This window comes from Cololabis saira, unplaced genomic scaffold (genome assembly GCF_033807715.1).
Source record: "Cololabis saira isolate AMF1-May2022 unplaced genomic scaffold, fColSai1.1 scf238, whole genome shotgun sequence".
Taxonomy (NCBI): Eukaryota; Metazoa; Chordata; class Actinopteri; order Beloniformes; family Belonidae; genus Cololabis; species Cololabis saira.
This window is the reverse complement of record NW_026906402.1, coordinates 1-24,000: the sequence shown is the minus strand read 5'-3', so window position 1 is coordinate 24,000 and position 24,000 is coordinate 1. Positions and strand designations below refer to the sequence as shown.

At 41.8% G+C, this 24,000-nt stretch overlaps 31 non-coding genes across 31 annotated transcripts; all 31 read right to left on the bottom strand.

Annotated features, from left to right (window-relative positions):
- Positions 1–327: 327 nt before the first annotated feature.
- Positions 328–453, bottom strand: trnar-ccu (transfer RNA arginine (anticodon CCU)). The gene is made up of 2 exons: positions 417–453; positions 328–363 (listed from the first exon to the last, which is right to left on the bottom strand). It is a non-coding gene; the product is annotated as a tRNA-Arg (tRNA).
- Positions 454–852: 399 nt separating this feature from the next.
- On the bottom strand, positions 853–978 carry trnar-ccu (transfer RNA arginine (anticodon CCU)). Its single transcript has 2 exons — positions 942–978; positions 853–888 (listed from the first exon to the last, which is right to left on the bottom strand). It is a non-coding gene; the product is annotated as a tRNA-Arg (tRNA).
- Positions 979–1,377: 399 nt separating this feature from the next.
- Positions 1,378–1,503, bottom strand: trnar-ccu (transfer RNA arginine (anticodon CCU)). Its single transcript has 2 exons — positions 1,467–1,503; positions 1,378–1,413 (listed from the first exon to the last, which is right to left on the bottom strand). It is a non-coding gene; the product is annotated as a tRNA-Arg (tRNA).
- A 398-nt stretch (positions 1,504–1,901) lies between these two features.
- trnar-ccu (transfer RNA arginine (anticodon CCU)) lies at positions 1,902–2,027 on the bottom strand. The gene is made up of 2 exons: positions 1,991–2,027; positions 1,902–1,937 (listed from the first exon to the last, which is right to left on the bottom strand). It is a non-coding gene; the product is annotated as a tRNA-Arg (tRNA).
- A 7,542-nt stretch (positions 2,028–9,569) lies between these two features.
- Positions 9,570–9,695, bottom strand: trnar-ccu (transfer RNA arginine (anticodon CCU)). Its single transcript has 2 exons — positions 9,659–9,695; positions 9,570–9,605 (listed from the first exon to the last, which is right to left on the bottom strand). It is a non-coding gene; the product is annotated as a tRNA-Arg (tRNA).
- Positions 9,696–10,093: 398 nt separating this feature from the next.
- trnar-ccu (transfer RNA arginine (anticodon CCU)) lies at positions 10,094–10,219 on the bottom strand. Its single transcript has 2 exons — positions 10,183–10,219; positions 10,094–10,129 (listed from the first exon to the last, which is right to left on the bottom strand). It is a non-coding gene; the product is annotated as a tRNA-Arg (tRNA).
- Positions 10,220–10,619: 400 nt separating this feature from the next.
- On the bottom strand, positions 10,620–10,745 carry trnar-ccu (transfer RNA arginine (anticodon CCU)). The gene is made up of 2 exons: positions 10,709–10,745; positions 10,620–10,655 (listed from the first exon to the last, which is right to left on the bottom strand). It is a non-coding gene; the product is annotated as a tRNA-Arg (tRNA).
- Positions 10,746–11,143: 398 nt separating this feature from the next.
- trnar-ucu (transfer RNA arginine (anticodon UCU)) lies at positions 11,144–11,235 on the bottom strand. Its single transcript is given in 2 exon segments — positions 11,144–11,179; positions 11,199–11,235. It is a non-coding gene; the product is annotated as a tRNA-Arg (tRNA).
- Positions 11,236–11,634: 399 nt separating this feature from the next.
- On the bottom strand, positions 11,635–11,760 carry trnar-ccu (transfer RNA arginine (anticodon CCU)). Its single transcript has 2 exons — positions 11,724–11,760; positions 11,635–11,670 (listed from the first exon to the last, which is right to left on the bottom strand). It is a non-coding gene; the product is annotated as a tRNA-Arg (tRNA).
- Positions 11,761–12,159: 399 nt separating this feature from the next.
- trnar-ccu (transfer RNA arginine (anticodon CCU)) lies at positions 12,160–12,285 on the bottom strand. The gene is made up of 2 exons: positions 12,249–12,285; positions 12,160–12,195 (listed from the first exon to the last, which is right to left on the bottom strand). It is a non-coding gene; the product is annotated as a tRNA-Arg (tRNA).
- A 398-nt stretch (positions 12,286–12,683) lies between these two features.
- Positions 12,684–12,809, bottom strand: trnar-ccu (transfer RNA arginine (anticodon CCU)). Its single transcript has 2 exons — positions 12,773–12,809; positions 12,684–12,719 (listed from the first exon to the last, which is right to left on the bottom strand). It is a non-coding gene; the product is annotated as a tRNA-Arg (tRNA).
- A 400-nt stretch (positions 12,810–13,209) lies between these two features.
- Positions 13,210–13,335, bottom strand: trnar-ccu (transfer RNA arginine (anticodon CCU)). Its single transcript has 2 exons — positions 13,299–13,335; positions 13,210–13,245 (listed from the first exon to the last, which is right to left on the bottom strand). It is a non-coding gene; the product is annotated as a tRNA-Arg (tRNA).
- A 400-nt stretch (positions 13,336–13,735) lies between these two features.
- Positions 13,736–13,827, bottom strand: trnar-ucu (transfer RNA arginine (anticodon UCU)). Its single transcript is given in 2 exon segments — positions 13,736–13,771; positions 13,791–13,827. It is a non-coding gene; the product is annotated as a tRNA-Arg (tRNA).
- Positions 13,828–14,227: 400 nt separating this feature from the next.
- trnar-ccu (transfer RNA arginine (anticodon CCU)) lies at positions 14,228–14,353 on the bottom strand. Its single transcript has 2 exons — positions 14,317–14,353; positions 14,228–14,263 (listed from the first exon to the last, which is right to left on the bottom strand). It is a non-coding gene; the product is annotated as a tRNA-Arg (tRNA).
- Positions 14,354–14,753: 400 nt separating this feature from the next.
- trnar-ccu (transfer RNA arginine (anticodon CCU)) lies at positions 14,754–14,879 on the bottom strand. The gene is made up of 2 exons: positions 14,843–14,879; positions 14,754–14,789 (listed from the first exon to the last, which is right to left on the bottom strand). It is a non-coding gene; the product is annotated as a tRNA-Arg (tRNA).
- A 400-nt stretch (positions 14,880–15,279) lies between these two features.
- trnar-ccu (transfer RNA arginine (anticodon CCU)) lies at positions 15,280–15,405 on the bottom strand. The gene is made up of 2 exons: positions 15,369–15,405; positions 15,280–15,315 (listed from the first exon to the last, which is right to left on the bottom strand). It is a non-coding gene; the product is annotated as a tRNA-Arg (tRNA).
- Positions 15,406–15,805: 400 nt separating this feature from the next.
- Positions 15,806–15,897, bottom strand: trnar-ucu (transfer RNA arginine (anticodon UCU)). Its single transcript is given in 2 exon segments — positions 15,806–15,841; positions 15,861–15,897. It is a non-coding gene; the product is annotated as a tRNA-Arg (tRNA).
- A 399-nt stretch (positions 15,898–16,296) lies between these two features.
- On the bottom strand, positions 16,297–16,422 carry trnar-ccu (transfer RNA arginine (anticodon CCU)). The gene is made up of 2 exons: positions 16,386–16,422; positions 16,297–16,332 (listed from the first exon to the last, which is right to left on the bottom strand). It is a non-coding gene; the product is annotated as a tRNA-Arg (tRNA).
- A 399-nt stretch (positions 16,423–16,821) lies between these two features.
- trnar-ccu (transfer RNA arginine (anticodon CCU)) lies at positions 16,822–16,947 on the bottom strand. Its single transcript has 2 exons — positions 16,911–16,947; positions 16,822–16,857 (listed from the first exon to the last, which is right to left on the bottom strand). It is a non-coding gene; the product is annotated as a tRNA-Arg (tRNA).
- A 398-nt stretch (positions 16,948–17,345) lies between these two features.
- On the bottom strand, positions 17,346–17,471 carry trnar-ccu (transfer RNA arginine (anticodon CCU)). The gene is made up of 2 exons: positions 17,435–17,471; positions 17,346–17,381 (listed from the first exon to the last, which is right to left on the bottom strand). It is a non-coding gene; the product is annotated as a tRNA-Arg (tRNA).
- A 400-nt stretch (positions 17,472–17,871) lies between these two features.
- Positions 17,872–17,997, bottom strand: trnar-ccu (transfer RNA arginine (anticodon CCU)). Its single transcript has 2 exons — positions 17,961–17,997; positions 17,872–17,907 (listed from the first exon to the last, which is right to left on the bottom strand). It is a non-coding gene; the product is annotated as a tRNA-Arg (tRNA).
- A 400-nt stretch (positions 17,998–18,397) lies between these two features.
- trnar-ucu (transfer RNA arginine (anticodon UCU)) lies at positions 18,398–18,489 on the bottom strand. Its single transcript is given in 2 exon segments — positions 18,398–18,433; positions 18,453–18,489. It is a non-coding gene; the product is annotated as a tRNA-Arg (tRNA).
- A 400-nt stretch (positions 18,490–18,889) lies between these two features.
- On the bottom strand, positions 18,890–19,015 carry trnar-ccu (transfer RNA arginine (anticodon CCU)). The gene is made up of 2 exons: positions 18,979–19,015; positions 18,890–18,925 (listed from the first exon to the last, which is right to left on the bottom strand). It is a non-coding gene; the product is annotated as a tRNA-Arg (tRNA).
- A 400-nt stretch (positions 19,016–19,415) lies between these two features.
- On the bottom strand, positions 19,416–19,541 carry trnar-ccu (transfer RNA arginine (anticodon CCU)). The gene is made up of 2 exons: positions 19,505–19,541; positions 19,416–19,451 (listed from the first exon to the last, which is right to left on the bottom strand). It is a non-coding gene; the product is annotated as a tRNA-Arg (tRNA).
- Positions 19,542–19,941: 400 nt separating this feature from the next.
- Positions 19,942–20,067, bottom strand: trnar-ccu (transfer RNA arginine (anticodon CCU)). Its single transcript has 2 exons — positions 20,031–20,067; positions 19,942–19,977 (listed from the first exon to the last, which is right to left on the bottom strand). It is a non-coding gene; the product is annotated as a tRNA-Arg (tRNA).
- Positions 20,068–20,467: 400 nt separating this feature from the next.
- On the bottom strand, positions 20,468–20,593 carry trnar-ccu (transfer RNA arginine (anticodon CCU)). The gene is made up of 2 exons: positions 20,557–20,593; positions 20,468–20,503 (listed from the first exon to the last, which is right to left on the bottom strand). It is a non-coding gene; the product is annotated as a tRNA-Arg (tRNA).
- Positions 20,594–21,482: 889 nt separating this feature from the next.
- Positions 21,483–21,608, bottom strand: trnar-ccu (transfer RNA arginine (anticodon CCU)). The gene is made up of 2 exons: positions 21,572–21,608; positions 21,483–21,518 (listed from the first exon to the last, which is right to left on the bottom strand). It is a non-coding gene; the product is annotated as a tRNA-Arg (tRNA).
- Positions 21,609–22,008: 400 nt separating this feature from the next.
- Positions 22,009–22,100, bottom strand: trnar-ucu (transfer RNA arginine (anticodon UCU)). Its single transcript is given in 2 exon segments — positions 22,009–22,044; positions 22,064–22,100. It is a non-coding gene; the product is annotated as a tRNA-Arg (tRNA).
- A 400-nt stretch (positions 22,101–22,500) lies between these two features.
- Positions 22,501–22,626, bottom strand: trnar-ccu (transfer RNA arginine (anticodon CCU)). Its single transcript has 2 exons — positions 22,590–22,626; positions 22,501–22,536 (listed from the first exon to the last, which is right to left on the bottom strand). It is a non-coding gene; the product is annotated as a tRNA-Arg (tRNA).
- A 400-nt stretch (positions 22,627–23,026) lies between these two features.
- On the bottom strand, positions 23,027–23,118 carry trnar-ucu (transfer RNA arginine (anticodon UCU)). The gene is given in 2 exon segments: positions 23,027–23,062; positions 23,082–23,118. It is a non-coding gene; the product is annotated as a tRNA-Arg (tRNA).
- A 399-nt stretch (positions 23,119–23,517) lies between these two features.
- On the bottom strand, positions 23,518–23,643 carry trnar-ccu (transfer RNA arginine (anticodon CCU)). Its single transcript has 2 exons — positions 23,607–23,643; positions 23,518–23,553 (listed from the first exon to the last, which is right to left on the bottom strand). It is a non-coding gene; the product is annotated as a tRNA-Arg (tRNA).
- Positions 23,644–24,000: the final 357 nt, after the last annotated feature.

The window sequence follows — 24,000 nt, the reverse complement described above, 5'->3', positions numbered from 1 at the left end:
CTGTGTGGACAGGATAGGCCGTCTGTGAGGATTTCTATGTGGACAGACACAATATTTGTGTCCACACAGACTTGGAAAAAAAAATCAACGGACTGGGATTAAATATTTGGCAATCTACAATTGTTAGTTGGGTGGGACTGGAACACACAACCTTTAAACTCCATCTCATGCTCAACTAGACATGCAACATGCTATCAATTGTAACATCCACCCTTTTGGGCTGGGTTTATTGTGTGAAATGCTGCAATGTCAACTAACCTTTAGATAAGAGGTACAACTACCAGAATGGAGATTATCATGTCTTCAAACCCTGGAGTTACTAAAGGACGACTCTGGTGGGACTCGAACCCACAACCTTTGAATTACATCTCAAGTGCTCAACTAGAACCTTTAGAATTACATCGCAACTTTTCAACTAGGAGTCCAATGCGCTATCCATTGCGCCACAGAGCCTGTTGAAGACTGTGTTTGACCATTGCATCATAATGTTTATTGTGCAACAGACAGTACAGAGACCACAGGTGCCTGTGTGGACAGGATAGGCCGTCTGTGAGGATTTCTATGTGGACAGACACAATATTTGTGTCCACACAGACTTGGAAAAAAAAATCAACGGACTGGGATTAAATATTTGGCAATCTACAATTGTTAGTTGGGTGGGACTGGAACACACAACCTTTAAACTCCATCTCATGCTCAACTAGACATGCAACATGCTATCAATTGTACCATCCAGCCTTTTGGGCTGGGTTTATTGTGTGAAATGCTGCAATGTCAACTAACCTTTAGATAAGAGGTACAACTACCAGAATGGAGATTATCATGTCTTCAAACCCTGGAGTTACTAAAGGACGACTCTGGTGGGACTCGAACCCACAACCTTTGAATTACATCTCAAGTGCTCAACTAGAACCTTTAGAATTACATCGCAACTTTTCAACTAGGAGTCCAATGCGCTATCCATTGCGCCACAGAGCCTGTTGAAGACTGTGTTTGACCATTGCATCATAATGTTTATTGTGCAACAGACAGTACAGAGACCACAGGTGCCTGTGTGGACAGGATAGGCCGTCTGTGAGGATTTCTATGTGGACAGACACAATATTTGTGTCCACACAGACTTGGAAAAAAAAATCAACGGACTGGGATTAAATATTTGGCAATCTACAATTGTTGGATGGGTGGGACTGGAACACACAACCTTTAAACTCCATCTCATGCTCAACTAGACATGCAACATCCTATCAATTGTAGCATCCAGCCTTTTGGGCTGGGTTTATTGTGTGAAATGCTGCAATGTCAACTAACCTTTAGATAAGAGGTACAACTACCAGAATGGAGATTATCATGTCTTCAAACCCTGGAGTTACTAAAGGACGACTCTGGTGGGACTCGAACCCACAACCTTTGAATTACATCTCAAGTGCTCAACTAGAACCTTTAGAATTACATCGCAACTTTTCAACTAGGAGTCCAATGCGCTATCCATTGCGCCACAGAGCCTGTTGAAGACTGTGTTTGACCATTGCATCATAATGTTTATTGTGCAACAGACAGTACAGTACCACAGGATCCTGTGTGGACAGGATAGGCCGTCTGTGAGGATTTCTATGTGAACAGACACAATATTTGTGTCCACACAGACTTGGAAAAAAAAATCAACGGACTGGGATCAAATATTTGGCAATCTACAATTGTTAGTTGGTTGGGACTGGAACACACAACCTTTAAACTCCATCTCATGCTCAACTAGACATGCAACATGCTATCAATTGTACCACCCAGCCTTTTGGGCTGGGTTTATTGTGTGAAATGCTGAAATGTCAACTAACCTTTAGATAAGAGGTACAACTAACAGAATGGAGATTATCATGTCTTCAAACCCTGGAGTTACTAAAGGACGACTCTGGTGGGACTCGAACCCACAACCTTTGAATTACATCTCAAGTGCTCAACTAGAACCTTTAGAATTACATCGCAACTTTTCAACTAGGAGTCCAATGCGCTATCCATTGCGCCACAGAGCCTGTTGAAGACTGTGTTTGACCATTGCATCATAATGTTTATTGTGCAACAGACAGTACAGAGACCACAGGATCCATTGTGGACAGGATAGGCCGTCTGTGAGGATTTCTATGTGGACAGACACAATATTTGTGTCCACACAGACTTGGAAAAAAAAATCAACGGACTGGGATCAAATATTTGGCAATCTACAATTGTTAGTTGGGTGGGACTGGAACACACAACCTTTAAACTCCATCTCATGCTCAACTAGACATGCAACATGCTATCAATTGTACCATCCAGCCTTTTGGGCTGGGTTTATTGTGTGAAATGCTGCAATGTCAACTAACCTTTAGATAACAGGTACAACTAACAGAATGGAGATTATCATGTCTGTGAGGTAAATCAATCTTTGAACTTGTTTTTTCATTGTGAAACTGTCACATGAGTGGCTAACAGAAGCCACATCAGCTACTTCCTGATCTACTAGGTTTTGAACTGTCCTGTGACAGGTCACCACTGTAATGTCAGGACTCAATCATACGTTATCACTTCCACCCATTGTCCACTACCCAATGTCTACTGTCTACTGTTTACTATGCATTGTCCTCATATGATCAATTCCTGTCAAAGTTTCTTAATAAAAGCATCTTCTAGAGGGAGGATCTTGGGGAAGCTCAGGAGTTCTCAATGAGGGCAGTTGCCCTGCACTCCTCTGCTCTCCCCCCTCCTGCAGGAGTGCGCTAAAAACTCATTCCAAGGTAGTCTCTGTGTCTTTTCTTATTATGAATTTATGTAATGCTGTGTTTAAACCTAACATTTTTGGTGACCGAAACCCGAGACCCCAACATCTGAGGCGTCAGGACGATGCCCGGTGACGGGGTTCCTCGAGCCAGGGAGGGCATCTGAGACTGGGTAAGAAATGCTCCTCTCGATAAATACCTAGGGTATTTAAATATGTTGCTTTAAAAGATGGGGTTATGGGGCTAAAGGGGTTAGCCTGTGGTCTGGGACCACTGTGGAGAAGTCATGGACTTCACCAACACCCACGGGTCTGGGGACCCAACGAGAGGAGGTTTCTATTTGGAATGGGGTTTTAGGTTTTTTGTGTATGTTTGTTTTGGCCAATGTGTGTTTTGTCTAATGTTCTTGTTTAATGTTCATGACTGAAACTGTTTATGGACAATGTTGTGGTTTCTAAAATTGTGAAGTCAAGTTTCAATTGTTCACTGAAAAGATCAGTGCTAAACTGTCAAAAAGGGAAACTTATGAGCTAAAAGAAACTTAAAGTTAAGAAAAATAGCTGGCTAAAATAGCAGATGCGTGGTTAAACGGAAACTTATGCCTAAAATAATTTCTAAAAGATGCTTAATATGGGAGACGTCCCTACAAACTAGGAAATAAAAGCTAGTGAAAAAATATTGTGCAAAATAGTATACAGGAACTTTAAAAGATTGAAAATCAATTAATTTAAGGCTAAAAGCAAAAACTGATCAAAATGTTCAAAATGCAAGCAAGAGAAAAAGAATAAAATTATGAAAGTTGTGAAAAAGAATGGTATAAGAAATGTGATTTGATGGGAAATTGGGAAGTGGATGAGAGAGCCTGCTGCAAAATGTTGCAGCAGTCCAAAGGTCGTGACAAGCTGCAGCTCTGTGTCTATGTGTATAAACGGCTACAGCAGAGTGTGTAATCAGCTGCAGATCAGATTGTTTGTGTAAGAAGTGCTACGAGAAGCTGCATGGGATGAGGCTTGGTGGATCCAGAGGGAGTGTCTTCTCATTTGGAGACTGGTGAGTGTTAAATTTTCTATGGGGAAATGTTTGTTAAAATGTACAAATAACTGTATTTGGATCTGTGTCTGCAAAGGAGACTTTTTGTCTGCTGGAAAACACAAGAGCTTCAGAGGGTGTTTTGTTTAGTGTTTCAAGTGAGAAACTCCCCTCTTGAGGAGGCAGAGAAATTGAGTAATATAGTTTTCTATCATTCTAAGCCCTGAATGAAGGTGTAGTGATGTAGAATTGTCAAATGGGGTTAATTCACTGTTGAATGATTGCAGATCACTTTTGTAATACGGTTTTTGGTCTATGTATGTTTTAATCGTATGGAAAGGTGACTGTGACATGAGTGTGAAACAAATCAATAATTTGTCTTTACTTTGTCTGTCTTGAAGTCACATACTGATACTGATCTAGGCCTGCAGCTATCAAATATTTTTGTAATCAAGTATTCTACTGAAAATTCCATTGATTAATCGAGTAATCGGATAAAACATATTTTTGTTTAGTTAAAGAAAAATTCTAAATATACATAAGATGTTAGATGTTAGTTGACATCACTAAGACTAAGTTATGTGGTACAGTGGGTTCATGGCTGTGCATTTGAAGACCTTGTTGATGTTGAAGATCCTTGTTTCTAACCTAGAAATGCCATTGCACCTGGTGTCACACATAACTTAAAAGGTTGGGTGTTTTTTCCACGTGTTTCAATTGAACTTTCATTTGTGTCAAGCTAATTTTATGTTCTAGTTAAGTTTTAAGTGAGAGTATTGGCAGTGTTCAAAATAAAATTATGAGACCTGCTGTATTGGAGCACATTAGGCACCAGCGCTACTTGTTTTATCCATGAATGATTACAGAGCTGAAATTGTAAACTACCCAGTTTAGCTTTATTACGTTTTTATTTGTCTGACATTTTCTGCCTTTTCTTTTAATTAAAACTGTAGCGGGAACAGAGGTTTATGTACCGGGTAAGGGCTGATTTATGGTTCCACGTTACAACAACGTAAAATGGGGCGCGTCGCTGCGTAGCCGTGGCAAAAGAGCCTGCATGGCAGCGCAGCACCGCCAGCCCGACCGGCGCTCTCTGCCCTCGCCAGAGAGCGGCGTAGGCTGCGGCGTAGGCTCTGGGTCGATTTAATGCGGGACAATGATTTTGGCTTTAGAGGGGGAACATGGGATAAGAGACCAGAAGAATATAGCGTGGATTAAAAATAAAAGTTAAACGCTGAGCTACATGTGTCTCCCGTCAGGGCCATTACAGACTGCCTGAGCATGGCATGTTATAAAAATCAAACATGCCTGCCGCCTCTTTCTTCCCCCTTTAAGCTCTCCCCCCTTTATGCAGCGTCAGCATGTTGTGTTGCATTAAATGTAGTCGGGGCGTGTGACGGCCTGCCCCTCTCCCTCCTGATTGGTCATTCTGCTTCCTGGATGGAAGTTGTGGCAGGTCGTCAGCCCAATTGGCCTCACTTGTGTGTGTGTGTGTGTGTGTGTGTGTGTGTGTGTGTGTGTGTGTGTGGGAGCCAGGGTATTTAGGGGCTGGTTCTGGGTTTCCACCTGCCAATGGGGAACTAAGTATTCTTTCCTCCTGCACAATACTTGCACTCAGCATACTTCATTCACCCACACACAGCATACATGACTGACACTCTACATTTAAACCTACATATACTTTTGGTTTGTTTTGATTTAATTTTTACTTTAATAAATTACATTTTTGAATTTGGTGACTCATGTGTGGACTCCCTCTTTGTCACTAACTGGCCCGGTGTGTGACAAAATGGTGGCTCGCCCTTTGGTCTGACTATTGATTTTTGATGCTGGCATATGGTTTGTGTTCCTGTTAGGAATTTTAGTTTGGCCGTAGTTGTATTTGGAGTTATTTAAAGGTTTATCTTATCTTATATTATCTTATTGGTAGCACCTGTTGAAGCCAATTAGTTAGGTGCCAGTGTTGGGAGTTCCACATGTGATTCTTCTCTCCCTGATTTTCAGTTTTGAAGGAGGTTTTGGTCGGTGGAGTTTGGGAGTAGGAAAGCATCTGTCCTTAAGTTTTGTTTTTGTGGTTTGTAATGCTTTGGTTGCAATAAATAAGGTGAGGGTTGGAACTTTGAGACTGGTCTTGGGGAAGGTGTGTTTTCCTCTGTCCATATTGGCAGAGTTTTCTTATTTTAGTTTGAGTTGGAGATTGCCGGTAGTCCTGTTATCGGTTTTGTTTAAGGTTATAGATTTACCTGGTTTTTCTTTAGTGGGGAAAGTGCATGGTCCGACGGCCCATTGCGCGGCTGGCCCTGTGCTTACCCCTCTTTTGTTCTTTTTGGCCGGGATCTCCATCTCCTTTTGGTTCTTTATTTTTGGGTTTACCTTTTTTTCCTTGTTTATTTTTCCCCCAGGCTTTGTTTGTGGTTCCAACACTTAAAGTATTGATTTATTTATTGTTTCTTTGTCACTTTGTGTAGATAGTGTAGCATGGCATCTGTAGTGGATGAATTTGTTGATTCGCCGTCAGCAGCACTATTAGATCAGTGTACTAAGGACCAGTTGCTGCTAATTGCTGAGAAGTATGAGCTTGAAGTAGCAGATAGAAAATTAAAGGAGTCTGTTAAAGTGTGAAGGCAGTTTTGTTGGAGAAAGGAATTCTTAAACCTGGTGTGGGGACTCGTTCTTCAGTTTCTGCAGATACTGTTTTGAGTTTTGAGCAACAAAAGGAACTTTTGTTGTTAAAGCAAAAAACATGAATGGCAGCATAGAAAGCTAAGCTTAATTCAAGAGGGTAAATTGTCAGGTTCGGCTGATGGTGAAGGCCCTCGGTATCAGTCTGGTGCATCAGTGCCATCTAATACGAGGCTTTGAGATGGTGAAATTAAACGATTCCCCGAGGCAGAGAAAATTCCTCGATCATTTTTTGTAATCGAATTACTCGAATTATTCGAGGAATCGTTTCAGCCCTAGTTTCGTCCCGTAAAATGGGCGCCGCTGTGTTTTGGATACAGTGGAGTGAGGCGTGTTCATGAGCCTATTGTCATTTGCATGTCAGTCAGTGACATTTTACACAGGAAAGGAGTGTGTGGAGAAGAAACAAACCCGTTGAACAATCTTTTTAGAAAAGAAGAACTCTGAGTGCATACTAGCCTATTCACACTGAAAATGTTTACATTTGTGATCAGTGTTGCTACCATTTAGGTTTGGAGTTCATCTGAAATGCACCAATTGAGTTTGCTTAGTGTAGTTTGAGGAGAAGTAATTTCCACATATGCACTAATACACAAAACCCACATGCAGATGATCTGAAGTTTGTGTTTAAAGTTCAGTGGGTTTTTGTCTGCTTAGTTTACACATCGGAATTTATCCCACAATTTTCTTAAGACTTCTATAAGTCTTCATAGAAGAGCATGCATTTGCATTACAGCATGCAAACAGAAGATTAAGTATCTCCTGAAGACTATATGATTAATCTGGAGACAATTTTCTGGTATTCCTTTTGGGCGTGCTACAATAGAGCTCAACAACAGTTGAGAAGGCATTATTTGATAGAATGCTTCCTTTCAGTCCAACGTTTTGTGACAATGACTTATTGTTTATATATATATATATATAAGTTCACTGAAGACTACTTTTTACGTTACAGGAGAGTTGCTGCACTGACAGTTTTTGTGTGGTGTTACTTTCATTAAACCATAACCCACTTGGATTGCAATGAGAACATTTTGAAATAGGAGAGTTCTGTGGTCCTTGAGATAGGAGACAGAATTTAACAGGTTTTGCCCCCTTCTAATCTAAGGGGATCTGGGGGATCTCTCTGGGATGTAGAGATAACCTACCCTAGAGAATCATTAAGTCAAACTTGCCGACTTGCCAGGGTGCATAGGTCAAGAAGTGGGAAAACCACTTATCTGGGGAGGAGTCAGGACTCAGACAGCCCTGACCCCCCTCTATCCCCTGTTGACATTCGAAACAATGCTCTTGCAAAAAGAGAAACGCATTTGGCTAAATGAAGGTGCTGCTGTAACTTCAGAAGGCCTCTGTGTGGTGCGAAGCAGACCGGGCCTTCCAAAGAATCTGTTCCCCCTGGTGGATAAATTGAGCCATGGGAAGTCCCATAGCTCAAACAGGAGGGATGAATAGTATAGTACACAAAGAATTAAATACTAAATACCCTTTAAAAATTTTTTGTAGGGTCTTTCCGACATGTTGCAGATACAATATGCAAGGCAATATGAGGCCTAAGAGAGGTCAGTGTCGTGAAAGGACCTATCCATTTGAAGTTGTTCATATGGATTTCATTCTTGGAGTGAACTAATGGCCTGTTAAATTAAGGCTCAGGAAAGCCATGGCCTGAATTACGGCCATTAGTCGGAATGTACATGAGAATGTTCAAAAGTTCTTGTGGGCTGCTGGTTTCTGCTCTCTCTCTCTCTCTCCTAGCAGGAACTGCTGAAACCAGATCCAGATCCTGATTGGTGAGACGAAAAACATGGTCATCACCCCGTCAGGATGGCCCCTTTGTGGTCTAGATCAGGACACCGACAGCAGTAAAGATGGCTGAACGATCTACATGCGTCCACCAGTTGCAGTGAAAGCTAGCCTGAAGATGACTAGCCCAAACTGACTTGCGACAACAGACTGGAGAGGAGCTCCGAGAGATGGAAGAAACTTTTCCACTAAGGACTCATGCTGACATGTTAGGAATTTTTCCTTAAACTCTTTACTTGCATTGCTGTGTTGTAATATGATTACACTGATGTACGTTCATAAACTGGTGCTGAAGCTAATGTTACCAAAGCTATAGCCGAATTACGTCAGTTAGCCAAAGTTGTGTCAGAAGACAGACGCTCAGCAGGAGACCACTTTTGGGTCCTGGCTGACTTCCGGCCCCTGGACTGACATAATGGCTAGATTATGATTTCGATTATTACTGTCCTTGTATGGTTCTGAGTGTATCATTCTGTGTCTAAGTGCAATGATCCAAAGAACCATCCAACCATCCACTGGACTAAGGAAGTTAGTCCAGTATTGCCAACAACTCCATCGAACTCTAAATGAGGACAACCTGTTTATGATAACACTGGAGTATAGATTGTTTCATTTTGTTTACTGTGAAATGTTTTAAGCTTTTATGTGTCTTGGCCAGAGTGATCGCTCACTAGGAGGGTCGGAGAGGAATTTTGCCCCATATAATCGGGTTTTCGCCTCTCCCTTGACATATAATTACGCGATAAGCCCTAGCTATTTCTTAAATGTTTGACCTTAAATGTTTATGAGGCTATTATTCTAAGCCTAATGGACGGATTTTAGTTGAAGTTTCAAATTGACAAGAGTAGGGAAATGTGAGGTAAATCAATCTTTGAACTTGTTTTGTCATTGTGAAACTGTCACATGAGTGGCTAACAGAAGCCACATCAGCCACTTCCTGATCTACTAGGTTTTGAACTGTCCTGTGACAGGTCACCACTGTAATGTCAGGACTCAATCATACGTTATCACTTCCACCCATTGTCCACTACCCAATGTCTACTGTCTACTGTTTACTATGCATTGTCCTCATATGATCAATTCCTGTCAAAGTTTCTTAATAAAAGCATCTTCTAGAGGGAGGATCTTGGGGAAGCTCAGGAGTTCTCAATGAGGGCAGTTGCCCTGCACTCCTCTGCTCTCCCCCCTCCTGCAGGAGTGCGCTAAAAACTCATTCCAAGGTAGTCTCTGTGTCTTTTCTCATTATGAATTTATGTAATGCTGTGTTTAAACCTAACAATGTCTTCAAACCCTGGAGTTACTAAAGGACGACTCTGGTGGGACTCGAACCCACAACCTTTGAATTACATCTCAAGTGCTCAACTAGAACCTTTAGAATTACATCGCAACTTTTCAACTAGGAGTCCAATGCGCTATCCATTGCGCCACAGAGCCTGTTGAAGACTGTGTTTGACCATTGCATCATAATGTTTATTGTGCAACAGACAGTACAGTACCACAGGATCCTGTGTGGACAGGATAGGCCGTCTGTGAGGATTTCTATGTGGACAGACACAATATTTGTGTCCACACAGACTTGGAAAAAAAAATCAACGGACTGGGATCAAATATTTGGCAATCTACAATTGTTAGTTGGTTGGGACTGGAACACACAACCTTTAAACTCCATCTCATGCTCAACTAGACATGCAACATGCTATCAATTGTACCACCCAGCCTTTTGGGCTGGGTTTATTGTGTGAAATGCTGAAATGTCAACTAACCTTTAGATAAGAGGTACAACTAACAGAATGGAGATTATCATGTCTTCAAACCCTGGAGTTACTAAAGGATGACTCTGGTGGGACTCGAACCCACAACCTTTGAATTACATCTCAAGTGCTCAACTAGAACCTCTAGAATTACATCGCAACTTTTCAACTAGGAGTCCAATGCGCTATCCATTGCGCCACAGAGCCTGTTGAAGACTGTGTTTGACCATTGCATCATAATGTTTATTGTGCAACAGACAGTACAGTACCACAGGATCCTGTGTGGACAGGATAGGTCGTCTGTGAGGATTTATCTGTGGTCAGACAACAATATTTGTGTCCACACAGACTTGGAAAAAAATCAACAAGACACTGGGATTAAATATTTGGCAATCTACAATTGATAGTTGGGTGGGACTGGAACACACAACCTTTAAACTCCATCTCATGCTCAACTAGACATGCAACATGCTATCAATTGTACCATCCAGCCTTTTGGGCTGGGTTTATTGTGTGAAATGCTGCAATGTCAACTAACCTTTAGATAAGAGGTACAACTAACAGAATGGAGATTATCATGTCTTCAAACCCTGGAGTTACTAAAGGACGACTCTGGTGGGACTCGAACCCACAACCTTTGAATTACATCTCAAGTGCTCAACTAGAACCTTTAGAATTACATCGCAACTTTTCAACTAGGAGTCCAATGCGCTATCCATTGCGCCACAGAGCCTGTTGAAGACTGTGTTTGACCATTGCATCATAATGTTTATTGTGCAACAGACAGTACAGTACCACAGGATCCATTGTGGACAGGATAGGCCGTCTGTGAGGATTTCTATGTGGACAGACACAATATTTGTGTCCACACAGACTTGGAATAAAAAATCAACGGATTGGGATCAAATATTTGGCAATCTACAATTGTTAGTTGGGTGGGACTGGAACACACAACCTTTAAACTCCATCTCATGCTCAACTAGACATGCAACATGCTATCAATTGTACCATCCAGCCTTTTGGGCTGGGTTTATTGTGTGAAATGCTGCAATGTCAACTAACCTTTAGATAACAGGTACAACTAACAGAATGGAGATTATCATGTCTTCAAACCCTGGAGTTACTAAAGGACGACTCTGGTGGGACTCGAACCCACAACCTTTGAATTACATCTCAAGTGCTCAACTAGAAGTCCAATGCGCTATCCATTGCGCCACAGAGCCTGTTGAAGACTGTGTTTGACCATTGCATCATAATGTTTATTGTGCAACAGACAGTACAGAGACCACAGGTGCCTGTGTGGACAGGATAGGCCGTCTGTGAGGATTTCTATGTGGACAGACACAATATTTGTGTCCACACAGACTTGGAAAAAAAAATCAACGGACTGGGATTAAATATTTGGCAATCTACAATTGTTAGTTGGGTGGGACTGGAACACACAACCTTTAAACGCCATCTCATGCTCAACTAGACATGCAACATGCTATCAATTGTAACATCCACCCTTTTGGGCTGGGTTTATTGTGTGAAATGCTGCAATGTCAACTAACCTTTAGATAAGAGGTACAACTACCAGAATGGAGATTATCATGTCTTCAAACCCTGGAGTTACTAAAGGACGACTCTGGTGGGACTCGAACCCACAACCTTTGAATTACATCTCAAGTGCTCAACTAGAACCTTTAGAATTACATCGCAACTTTTCAACTAGGAGTCCAATGCGCTATCCATTGCGCCACAGAGCCTGTTGAAGACTGTGTTTGACCATTGCATCATAATGTTTATTGTGCAACAGACAGTACAGAGACCACAGGTGCCTGTGTGGACAGGATAGGCCGTCTGTGAGGATTTCTATGTGGACAGACACAATATTTGTGTCCACACAGACTTGGAAAAAAAAATCAACGGACTGGGATTAAATATTTGGCAATCTACAATTGTTAGTTGGGTGGGACTGGAACACACAACCTTTAAACTCCATCTCATGCTCAACTAGACATGCAACATGCTATCAATTGTACCATCCAGCCTTTTGGGCTGGGTTTATTGTGTGAAATGCTGCAATGTCAACTAACCTTTAGATAAGAGGTACAACTACCAGAATGGAGATTATCATGTCTTCAAACCCTGGAGTTACTAAAGGACGACTCTGGTGGGACTCGAACCCACAACCTTTGAATTACATCTCAAGTGCTCAACTAGAACCTTTAGAATTACATCGCAACTTTTCAACTAGGAGTCCAATGCGCTATCCATTGCGCCACAGAGCCTGTTGAAGACTGTGTTTGACCATTGCATCATAATGTTTATTGTGCAACAGACAGTACAGTACCACAGGATCCTGTGTGGACAGGATAGGCCGTCTGTGAGGATTTCTATGTGGACAGACACAATATTTGTGTCCACACAGACTTGGAAAAAAAAATCAACGGACTGGGATCAAATATTTGGCAATCTACAATTGTTAGTTGGTTGGGACTGGAACACACAACCTTTAAACTCCATCTCATGCTCAACTAGACATGCAACATGCTATCAATTGTACCACCCAGCCTTTTGGGCTGGGTTTATTGTGTGAAAAGCTGAAATGTCAACTAACCTTTAGATAAGAGGTACAACTAACAGAATGGAGATTATCATGTCTTCAAACCCTGGAGTTACTAAAGGATGACTCTGGTGGGACTCGAACCCACAACCTTTGAATTACATCTCAAGTGCTCAACTAGAACCTCTAGAATTACATCGCAACTTTTCAACTAGGAGTCCAATGCGCTATCCATTGCGCCACAGAGCCTGTTGAAGACTGTGTTTGACCATTGCATCATAATGTTTATTGTGCAACAGACAGTACAGTACCACAGGATCCTGTGTGGACAGGATAGGTCGTCTGTGAGGATTTATCTGTGGTCAGACAACAATATTTGTGTCCACACAGACTTGGAAAAAAATCAACAAGACACTGGGATTAAATATTTGGCAATCTACAATTGATAGTTGGGTGGGACTGGAACACACAACCTTTAAACTCCATCTCATGCTCAACTAGACATGCAACATGCTATCAATTGTACCATCCAGCCTTTTGGGCTGGGTTTATTGTGTGAAATGCTGCAATGTCAACTAACCTTTAGATAAGAGGTACAACTAACAGAATGGAGATTATCATGTCTTCAAACCCTGGAGTTACTAAAGGACGACTCTGGTGGGACTCGAACCCACAACCTTTGAATTACATCTCAAGTGCTCAACTAGAACCTCTAGAATTACATCGCAACTTTTCAACTAGGAGTCCAATGCGCTATCCATTGCGCCACAGAGCCTGTTGAAGACTGTGTTTGACCATTGCATCATAATGTTTATTGTGCAACAGACAGTACAGTACCACAGGATCCTGTGTGGACAGGATAGGTCGTCTGTGAGGATTTATCTGTGGTCAGACAACAATATTTGTGTCCACACAGACTTGGAAAAAAATCAACAAGACACTGGGATTAAATATTTGGCAATCTACAATTGATAGTTGGGTGGGACTGGAACACACAACCTTTAAACTCCATCTCATGCTCAACTAGACATGCAACATGCTATCAATTGTACCATCCAGCCTTTTGGGCTGGGTTTATTGTGTGAAATGCTGCAATGTCAACTAACCTTTAGATAAGAGGTACAACTACCAGAATGGAGATTATCATGTCTTCAAACCCTGGAGTTACTAAAGGACGACTCTGGTGGGACTCGAACCCACAACCTTTGAATTACATCTCAAGTGCTCAACTAGAAGTCCAATGCACTATCCATTGCGCCACAGAGCCTGTTGAAGACTGTGTTTGACCATTCCATCATAATGTTTATTGTGCAACAGACAGTACAGTACCACAGGATCCTGTGTGGACAGGATAGGTCGTCTGTGAGGATTTATCTGTGGTCAGACAACAATATTTGTGTCCACACAGACTTGGAAAAAAATCAACAAGACACTGGGATTAAATATTTGGCAATCTACAATTGCTAGTTGGGTGGGACTGGAACACACAACCTTTAAACTCCATCTCATGCTCAACTAGACATGCAACATGCTATCAATTGTACCATCCAGCCTTTTGGGCTGGGTTTATTGTGTGAAATGCTGCAATGTCAACTAACCTTTAGATAAGAGGTACAACTAACAGAATGGAGATTATCATGTCTTCAAACCCTGGAGTTACTAAAGGACGACTCTGGTGGGACTCGAACCCACAACCTTTGAATTACATCTCAAGTGCTCAACTAGAACCTTTAGAATTACATCACAACTTTTCAACTAGGAGTCCAATGCGCTATCCATTGCGCCAGAGAGCCTGTTGAAGACTGTGTTTGACCATTGCATCATAATGTTTATTGTGCAACGGACAGTACAGTACCACAGGATCCTGTGTGGACAGGATAGGTCGTCTGTGAGGATTTATCTGTGGTCAGACAACAATATTTGTGTCCACACAGACTTGGAAAAAAATCAACAAGACACTGGGATTAAATATTTGGCAATCTACAATTGATAGTTGGGTGGGACTGGAACACACAACCTTTAAACTCCATCTCATGCTCAACTAGACATGCAACATGCTATCAATTGTACCATCCAGCCTTTTGGGCTGGGTTTATTGTGTGAAATGCTGCAATGTCAACTAACCTTTAGATAAGAGGTACAACTAACAGAATGGAGATTATCATGTCTTCAAACCCTGGAGTTACTAAAGGACGACTCTGGTGGGACTCGAACCCACAACCTTTGAATTACATCTCAAGTGCTCAACTAGAACCTCTAGAATTACATCGCAACTTTTCAACTAGGAGTCCAATGCGCTATCCATTGCGCCACAGAGCCTGTTGAAGACTGTGTTTGACCATTGCATCATAATGTTTATTGTGCAACAGACAGTACAGTACCACAGGATCCTGTGTGGACAGGATAGGTCGTCTGTGAGGATTTATCTGTGGTCAGACAACAATATTTGTGTCCACACAGACTTGGAAAAAAATCAACAAGACACTGGGATTAAATATTTGGCAATCTACAATTGATAGTTGGGTGGGACTGGAACACACAACCTTTAAACTCCATCTCATGCTCAACTAGACATGCAACATGCTATCAATTGTACCATCCAGCCTTTTGGGCTGGGTTTATTGTGTGAAATGCTGCAATGTCAACTAACCTTTAGATAAGAGGTACAACTACCAGAATGGAGATTATCATGTCTTCAAACCCTGGAGTTACTAAAGGACGACTCTGGTGGGACTCGAACCCACAACCTTTGAATTACATCTCAAGTGCTCAACTAGAACCTTTAGAATTACATCACAACTTTTCAACTAGGAGTCCAATGCGCTATCCATTGCGCCAGAGAGCCTGTTGAAGACTGTGTTTGACCATTGCATCATAATGTTTATTGTGCAACGGACAGTACAGTACCACAGGATCCTGTGTGGACAGGATAGGTCGTCTGTGAGGATTTATCTGTGGTCAGACAACAATATTTGTGTCCACACAGACTTGGAAAAAAATCAACAAGACACTGGGATTAAATATTTGGCAATCTACAATTGTTAGTTGGGTGGGACTGGAACACACAACCTTTAAACTCCATCTCATGCTCAACTAGACATGCAACATGCTATCAATTGTACCATCCAGCCTTTTGGGCTGGGTTTATTGTGTGAAATGCTGCAATGTCAACTAACCTTTAGATAAGAGGTACAACTACCAGAATGGAGATTATCATGTCTTCAAACCCTGGAGTTACTAAAGGACGACTCTGGTGGGACTCGAACCCACAACCTTTGAATTACATCTCAAGTGCTCAACTAGAAGTCCAATGCGCTATCCATTGCGCCACAGAGCCTGTTGAAGACTGTGTTTGACCATTGCATCATAATGTTTATTGTGCAACAGACAGTACAGAGACCACAGGTGCCTGTGTGGACAGGATAGGCCGTCTGTGAGGATTTCTATGTGGACAGACACAATATTTGTGTCCACACAGACTTGGAAAAAAAAATCAACGGACTGGGATTAAATATTTGGCAATCTACAATTGTTAGTTGGGTGGGACTGGAACACACAACCTTTAAACGCCATCTCATGCTCAACTAGACATGCAACATGCTATCAATTGTAACATCCACCCTTTTGGGCTGGGTTTATTGTGTGAAATGCTGCAATGTCAACTAACCTTTAGATAAGAGGTACAACTACCAGAATGGAGATTATCATGTCTTCAAACCCTGGAGTTACTAAAGGACGACTCTGGTGGGACTCGAACCCACAACCTTTGAATTACATCTCAAGTGCTCAACTAGAACCTTTAGAATTACATCGCAACTTTTCAACTAGGAGTCCAATGCGCTATCCATTGCGCCACAGAGCCTGTTGAAGACTGTGTTTGACCATTGCATCATAATGTTTATTGTGCAACAGACAGTACAGAGACCACAGGTGCCTGTGTGGACAGGATAGGCCGTCTGTGAGGATTTCTATGTGGACAGACACAATATTTGTGTCCACACAGACTTGGAAAAAAAAATCAACGGACTGGGATTAAATATTTGGCAATCTACAATTGTTAGTTGGGTGGGACTGGAACACACAACCTTTAAACTCCATCTCATGCTCAACTAGACATGCAACATGCTATCAATTGTACCATCCAGCCTTTTGGGCTGGGTTTATTGTGTGAAATGCTGCAATGTCAACTAACCTTTAGATAAGAGGTACAACTACCAGAATGGAGATTATCATGTCTTCAAACCCTGGAGTTACTAAAGGACGACTCTGGTGGGACTCGAACCCACAACCTTTGAATTACATCTCAAGTGCTCAACTAGAACCTTTAGAATTACATCGCAACTTTTCAACTAGGAGTCCAATGCGCTATCCATTGCGCCACAGAGCCTGTTGAAGACTGTGTTTGACCATTGCATCATAATGTTTATTGTGCAACAGACAGTACAGTACCACAGGATCCTGTGTGGACAGGATAGGCCGTCTGTGAGGATTTCTATGTGGACAGACACAATATTTGTGTCCACACAGACTTGGAAAAAAAAATCAACGGACTGGGATCAAATATTTGGCAATCTACAATTGTTAGTTGGTTGGGACTGGAACACACAACCTTTAAACTCCATCTCATGCTCAACTAGACATGCAACATGCTATCAATTGTACCACCCAGCCTTTTGGGCTGGGTTTATTGTGTGAAAAGCTGAAATGTCAACTAACCTTTAGATAAGAGGTACAACTAACAGAATGGAGATTATCATGTCTTCAAACCCTGGAGTTACTAAAGGATGACTCTGGTGGGACTCGAACCCACAACCTTTGAATTACATCTCAAGTGCTCAACTAGAACCTCTAGAATTACATCGCAACTTTTCAACTAGGAGTCCAATGCGCTATCCATTGCGCCACAGAGCCTGTTGAAGACTGTGTTTGACCATTGCATCATAATGTTTATTGTGCAACAGACAGTACAGTACCACAGGATCCTGTGTGGACAGGATAGGTCGTCTGTGAGGATTTATCTGTGGTCAGACAACAATATTTGTGTCCACACAGACTTGGAAAAAAATCAACAAGACACTGGGATTAAATATTTGGCAATCTACAATTGATAGTTGGGTGGGACTGGAACACACAACCTTTAAACTCCATCTCATGCTCAACTAGACATGCAACATGCTATCAATTGTACCATCCAGCCTTTTGGGCTGGGTTTATTGTGTGAAATGCTGCAATGTCAACTAACCTTTAGATAAGAGGTACAACTAACAGAATGGAGATTATCATGTCTTCAAACCCTGGAGTTACTAAAGGACGACTCTGGTGGGACTCGAACCCACAACCTTTGAATTACATCTCAAGTGCTCAACTAGAACCTCTAGAATTACATCGCAACTTTTCAACTAGGAGTCCAATGCGCTATCCATTGCGCCACAGAGCCTGTTGAAGACTGTGTTTGACCATTGCATCATAATGTTTATTGTGCAACAGACAGTACAGTACCACAGGATCCTGTGTGGACAGGATAGGTCGTCTGTGAGGATTTATCTGTGGTCAGACAACAATATTTGTGTCCACACAGACTTGGAAAAAAATCAACAAGACACTGGGATTAAATATTTGGCAATCTACAATTGATAGTTGGGTGGGACTGGAACACACAACCTTTAAACTCCATCTCATGCTCAACTAGACATGCAACATGCTATCAATTGTACCATCCAGCCTTTTGGGCTGGGTTTATTGTGTGAAATGCTGCAATGTCAACTAACCTTTAGATAAGAGGTACAACTACCAGAATGGAGATTATCATGTCTTCAAACCCTGGAGTTACTAAAGGACGACTCTGGTGGGACTCGAACCCACAACCTTTGAATTACATCTCAAGTGCTCAACTAGAAGTCCAATGCACTATCCATTGCGCCACAGAGCCTGTTGAAGACTGTGTTTGACCATTCCATCATAATGTTTATTGTGCAACAGACAGTACAGTACCACAGGATCCTGTGTGGACAGGATAGGTCGTCTGTGAGGATTTATCTGTGGTCAGACAACAATATTTGTGTCCACACAGACTTGGAAAAAAATCAACAAGACACTGGGATTAAATATTTGGCAATCTACAATTGCTAGTTGGGTGGGACTGGAACACACAACCTTTAAACTCCATCTCATGCTCAACTAGACATGCAACATGCTATCAATTGTACCATCCAGCCTTTTGGGCTGGGTTTATTGTGTGAAATGCTGCAATGTCAACTAACCTTTAGATAAGAGGTACAACTAACAGAATGGAGATTATCATGTCTTCAAACCCTGGAGTTACTAAAGGACGACTCTGGTGGGACTCGAACCCACAACCTTTGAATTACATCTCAAGTGCTCAACTAGAACCTTTAGAATTACATCACAACTTTTCAACTAGGAGTCCAATGCGCTATCCATTGCGCCAGAGAGCCTGTTGAAGACTGTGTTTGACCATTGCATCATAATGTTTATTGTGCAACGGACAGTACAGTACCACAGGATCCTGTGTGGACAGGATAGGTCGTCTGTGAGGATTTATCTGTGGTCAGACAACAATATTTGTGTCCACACAGACTTGGAAAAAAATCAACAAGACACTGGGATTAAATATTTGGCAATCTACAATTGATAGTTGGGTGGGACTGGAACACACAACCTTTAAACTCCATCTCATGCTCAACTAGACATGCAACATGCTATCAATTGTACCATCCAGCCTTTTGGGCTGGGTTTATTGTGTGAAATGCTGCAATGTCAACTAACCTTTAGATAAGAGGTACAACTAACAGAATGGAGATTATCATGTCTTCAAACCCTGGAGTTACTAAAGGACGACTCTGGTGGGACTCGAACCCACAACCTTTGAATTACATCTCAAGTGCTCAACTAGAACCTCTAGAATTACATCGCAACTTTTCAACTAGGAGTCCAATGCGCTATCCATTGCGCCACAGAGCCTGTTGAAGACTGTGTTTGACCATTGCATCATAATGTTTATTGTGCAACAGACAGTACAGTACCACAGGATCCTGTGTGGACAGGATAGGTCGTCTGTGAGGATTTATCTGTGGTCAGACAACAATATTTGTGTCCACACAGACTTGGAAAAAAATCAACAAGACACTGGGATTAAATATTTGGCAATCTACAATTGATAGTTGGGTGGGACTGGAACACACAACCTTTAAACTCCATCTCATGCTCAACTAGACATGCAACATGCTATCAATTGTACCATCCAGCCTTTTGGGCTGGGTTTATTGTGTGAAATGCTGCAATGTCAACTAACCTTTAGATAAGAGGTACAACTACCAGAATGGAGATTATCATGTCTTCAAACCCTGGAGTTACTAAAGGACGACTCTGGTGGGACTCGAACCCACAACCTTTGAATTACATCTCAAGTGCTCAACTAGAACCTTTAGAATTACATCACAACTTTTCAACTAGGAGTCCAATGCGCTATCCATTGCGCCAGAGAGCCTGTTGAAGACTGTGTTTGACCATTGCATCATAATGTTTATTGTGCAACGGACAGTACAGTACCACAGGATCCTGTGTGGACAGGATAGGTCGTCTGTGAGGATTTATCTGTGGTCAGACAACAATATTTGTGTCCACACAGACTTGGAAAAAAATCAACAAGACACTGGGATTAAATATTTGGCAATCTACAATTGTTAGTTGGGTGGGACTGGAACACACAACCTTTAAACTCCATCTCATGCTCAACTAGACATGCAACATGCTATCAATTGTACCATCCAGCCTTTTGGGCTGGGTTTATTGTGTGAAATGCTGCAATGTCAACTAACCTTTAGATAAGAGGTACAACTACCAGAATGGAGATTATCATGTCTTCAAACCCTGGAGTTACTAAAGGACGACTCTGGTGGGACTCGAACCCACAACCTTTGAATTACATCTCAAGTGCTCAACTAGAACCTTTAGAATTACATCGCAACTTTTCAACTAGGAGTCCAATGCGCTATCCATTGCTCCACAGAGCCTGTTGAAGACTGTGTTTGACCATTGCATCATAATGTTTATTGTGCAACAGACGGTACAGTACCACAGGATCCTGCGTGGAAAGGATAGGCCGTCTGTGAGGATTTCTATGTGGACAGACACAATATTTGTGTCCACACAGACTTGGAAAAAAAAATCAACGGACTGGGATCAAATATTTTGGCAATCTACAATTGTTAGTTGGTTGGGACTGGAACACACAACCTTTAAACTCCATCTCATGCTCAACTAGACATGCAACATGCTATCAATTGTACCGTCCAGCCTTTTGGGCTGGGTTTATTGTGTGAAATGCTGCAATGTCAACTAACCTTTAGATAAGAGGTACAACTAACAGAATGGAGATTATCATGTCTTCAAACCCTGGAGTTACTAAAGGACGACTCTGGTGGGACTCCAACCCACAACCTTTGAACTACATCTCAAGTGCTCAACTAGAAGTCCAATGCGCTATCCGTTGCACCACAGAGCCTGTTGAAGACTGTGTTTGACCATTGCATCATAATGTTTATTGTGCAACAGACAGTACAGTACCACAGGATCCTGTGTGGACAGGATAGGCCGTCTGTGAGGATTTCGATGTGGACAGACACAATATTTGTGTCCACACAGACTTGGAAAAAAAAATCAACGGACTGGGATCAAATATTTGGCAATCTACAATTGTTAGTTGGTTGGGACTGGAACACACAACCTTTAAACTCCATCTCATGCTCAACTAGACATGCAACATGCTATCAATTGTACCATCCAGCCTTTTGGGCAGGGTTTATTGTGTGAAATGCTGCAATGTCAACTAACCTTTAGATAAGAGGTACAACTAACAGAATGGAGATTATCATGTCTTCAAACCCTGGAGTTACTAAAGGTCGACTCTGGTGGGACTCGAACCCACAACCTTTGAATTACATCTCAAGTGCTCAACTAGAACCTTTAGAATTACATCACAACTTTTCAACTAGGAGTCCAATGCGCTATCCATTGCGCCACAGAGCCTGTTGAAGACTGTGTTTGACCATTGCATCATAATGTTTATTGTGCAACAGACAGTACAGTACCACAGGATCCTGTGTGGACAGGATAGGTCGTCTGTGAGGATTTATCTGTGGTCAGAAAACAATATTTGTGTCCACACAGACTTGGAAAAAAATCAACAAGACAATGAGATTAAATATTTGGCAATCTACAATTGATAGTTGGTTGGGACTGGAACACACAACCTTTAAACTCCATCTCATGCTCAACTAGACATGCAACATGCTATCAATTGTACCATCCAGCCTTTTGGGCTGGGTTTATTGTGTGAAATGCTGCAATGTCAACTAACCTTTAGATAAGAGGTACAACTACCAGAATAGAGATTATCATGTCTTCAAACCCTGGAGTTACTAAAGAACAACTCTGGTGGGACTCAAACCCACAACCTTTGAATTACATCTCAAGTGCTCAACTAGAAGTCCAATGCGCTATCCATTGCGCCACAGAGCCTGTTGAAGACTGTGTTTGACCATTGCATCATAATGTTTATTGTGCAACAGACAGTACAGTACCACAGGATCCTGTGGGGACAGGATAGGTCGTCTGTGAGGATTTATCTGTGGTCAGACAACAATATTTGTGTCCACACAGACTTGGAAAAAAATCAACAAGACACTGGGATTAAATATTTGGCAATCTACAATTGATAGTTGGGTGGGACTGGAACACACAACCTTTAAACTCCATCTCATGCTCAACTAGACATGCAACATGCTATCAATTGTACCATCCAGCCTTTTGGGCTGGGTTTATTGTGTGAAATGCTGCAATGTCAACTAACCTTTAGATAAGAGGTACAACTAACAGAATGGAGATTATCATGTCTTCAAACCCTGGAGTTACTAAAGGTCGACTCTGGTGGGACTCGAACCCACAACCTTTGAATTACATCTCAAGTGCTCAACTAGAACCTTTAGAATTACATCACAACTTTTCAACTAGGAGTCCAATGCGCTATCCATTGCGCCACAGAGCCTGTTGAAGACTGTGTTTGACCATTGCATCATAATGTTTATTGTGCAACAGACAGTACAGTACCACAGGATCCTGTGTGGACAGGATAGGTCGTCTGTGAGGATTTATCTGTGGTCAGAAAACAATATTTGTGTCCACACAGACTTGGAAAAAAATCAACAAGACAATGAGATTAAATATTTGGCAATCTACAATTGATAGTTGGTTGGGACTGGAACACACAACCTTTAAACTCCATCTCATGCTCAACTAGACATGCAACATGCTATCAATTGTACCATCCAGCCTTTTGGGCTGGGTTTATTGTGTGAAATGCTGCAATGTCAACTAACCTTTAGATAAGAGGTACAACTACCAGAATGGAGATTATCATGTCTTCAAACCCTGGAGTTACTAAAGGACGACTCTGGTGGGAGTCGAACCCACAACCTTTGAATTACATCTCAAGTGCTCAACTAGAAGTCCAATGCGCTATCCATTGCTCCACAGAGCCTGTTGAAGACTGTGTTTTACCATTCCATCATAATGTTTATTGTGCAACAGACAGTACAGAGACCACAGGTGCCTGTGTGGACAGGATAGGCCGTCTGTGAGGATTTCTATGTGGACAGACACAATATTTGTGTCCACACAGACTTGGAAAAAAAAATCAACGGACTGGGATCAAATATTTGGCAATGTACAATTGTTAGTTGGTTGGGACTGGAACACACAACCTTTAAACTCCATCTCATGCTCAACTAGACATGCAACATGCTATCAATTGTACCATCCAGCCTTTTGGGCTGGGTTTGTTGTGTGAAATGCTGCAATGTCAACTAATCTTTAGATAAGAGGTACAACTAACAGAATGGAGATTATCATGTCTTCAAACCCTGGAGTTACTAAAGGACGACTCTGGTGGGACTCGAACCCACAACTTTTGAATTACATCTCAAGTGCTCAACTAGAACCTTTAGAATTACATCGCAACTTTTCAACTAGGAGTCCAATACGCTATCCATTGCGCCACAGAGCCTGTTGAAGACTGTGTTTGACCATTGCATCATAATGTTTATTGTGCAACAGACGGTACAGTACCACAGGATCCTGTGTGGAAAGGATAGGCCGTCTGTGAGGATTTCTATGTGGACAGACACAATATTTGTGTCCACACAGACTTGGAAAAAAAAATCAACGGACTGGGATCAAATATTTGGCAATCTACAATTGATAGTTGGGTGGGACTGGAACACACAACCTTTAAACTCCATCTCATGCTCAACTAGACATGCAACATGCTATCAATTGTACCATCCAGCCTTTTGGGCTGGGTTTATTGTGTGAAATGCTGCAATGTCAACTAACCTTTAGATAAGAGGTACAACTACCAGAA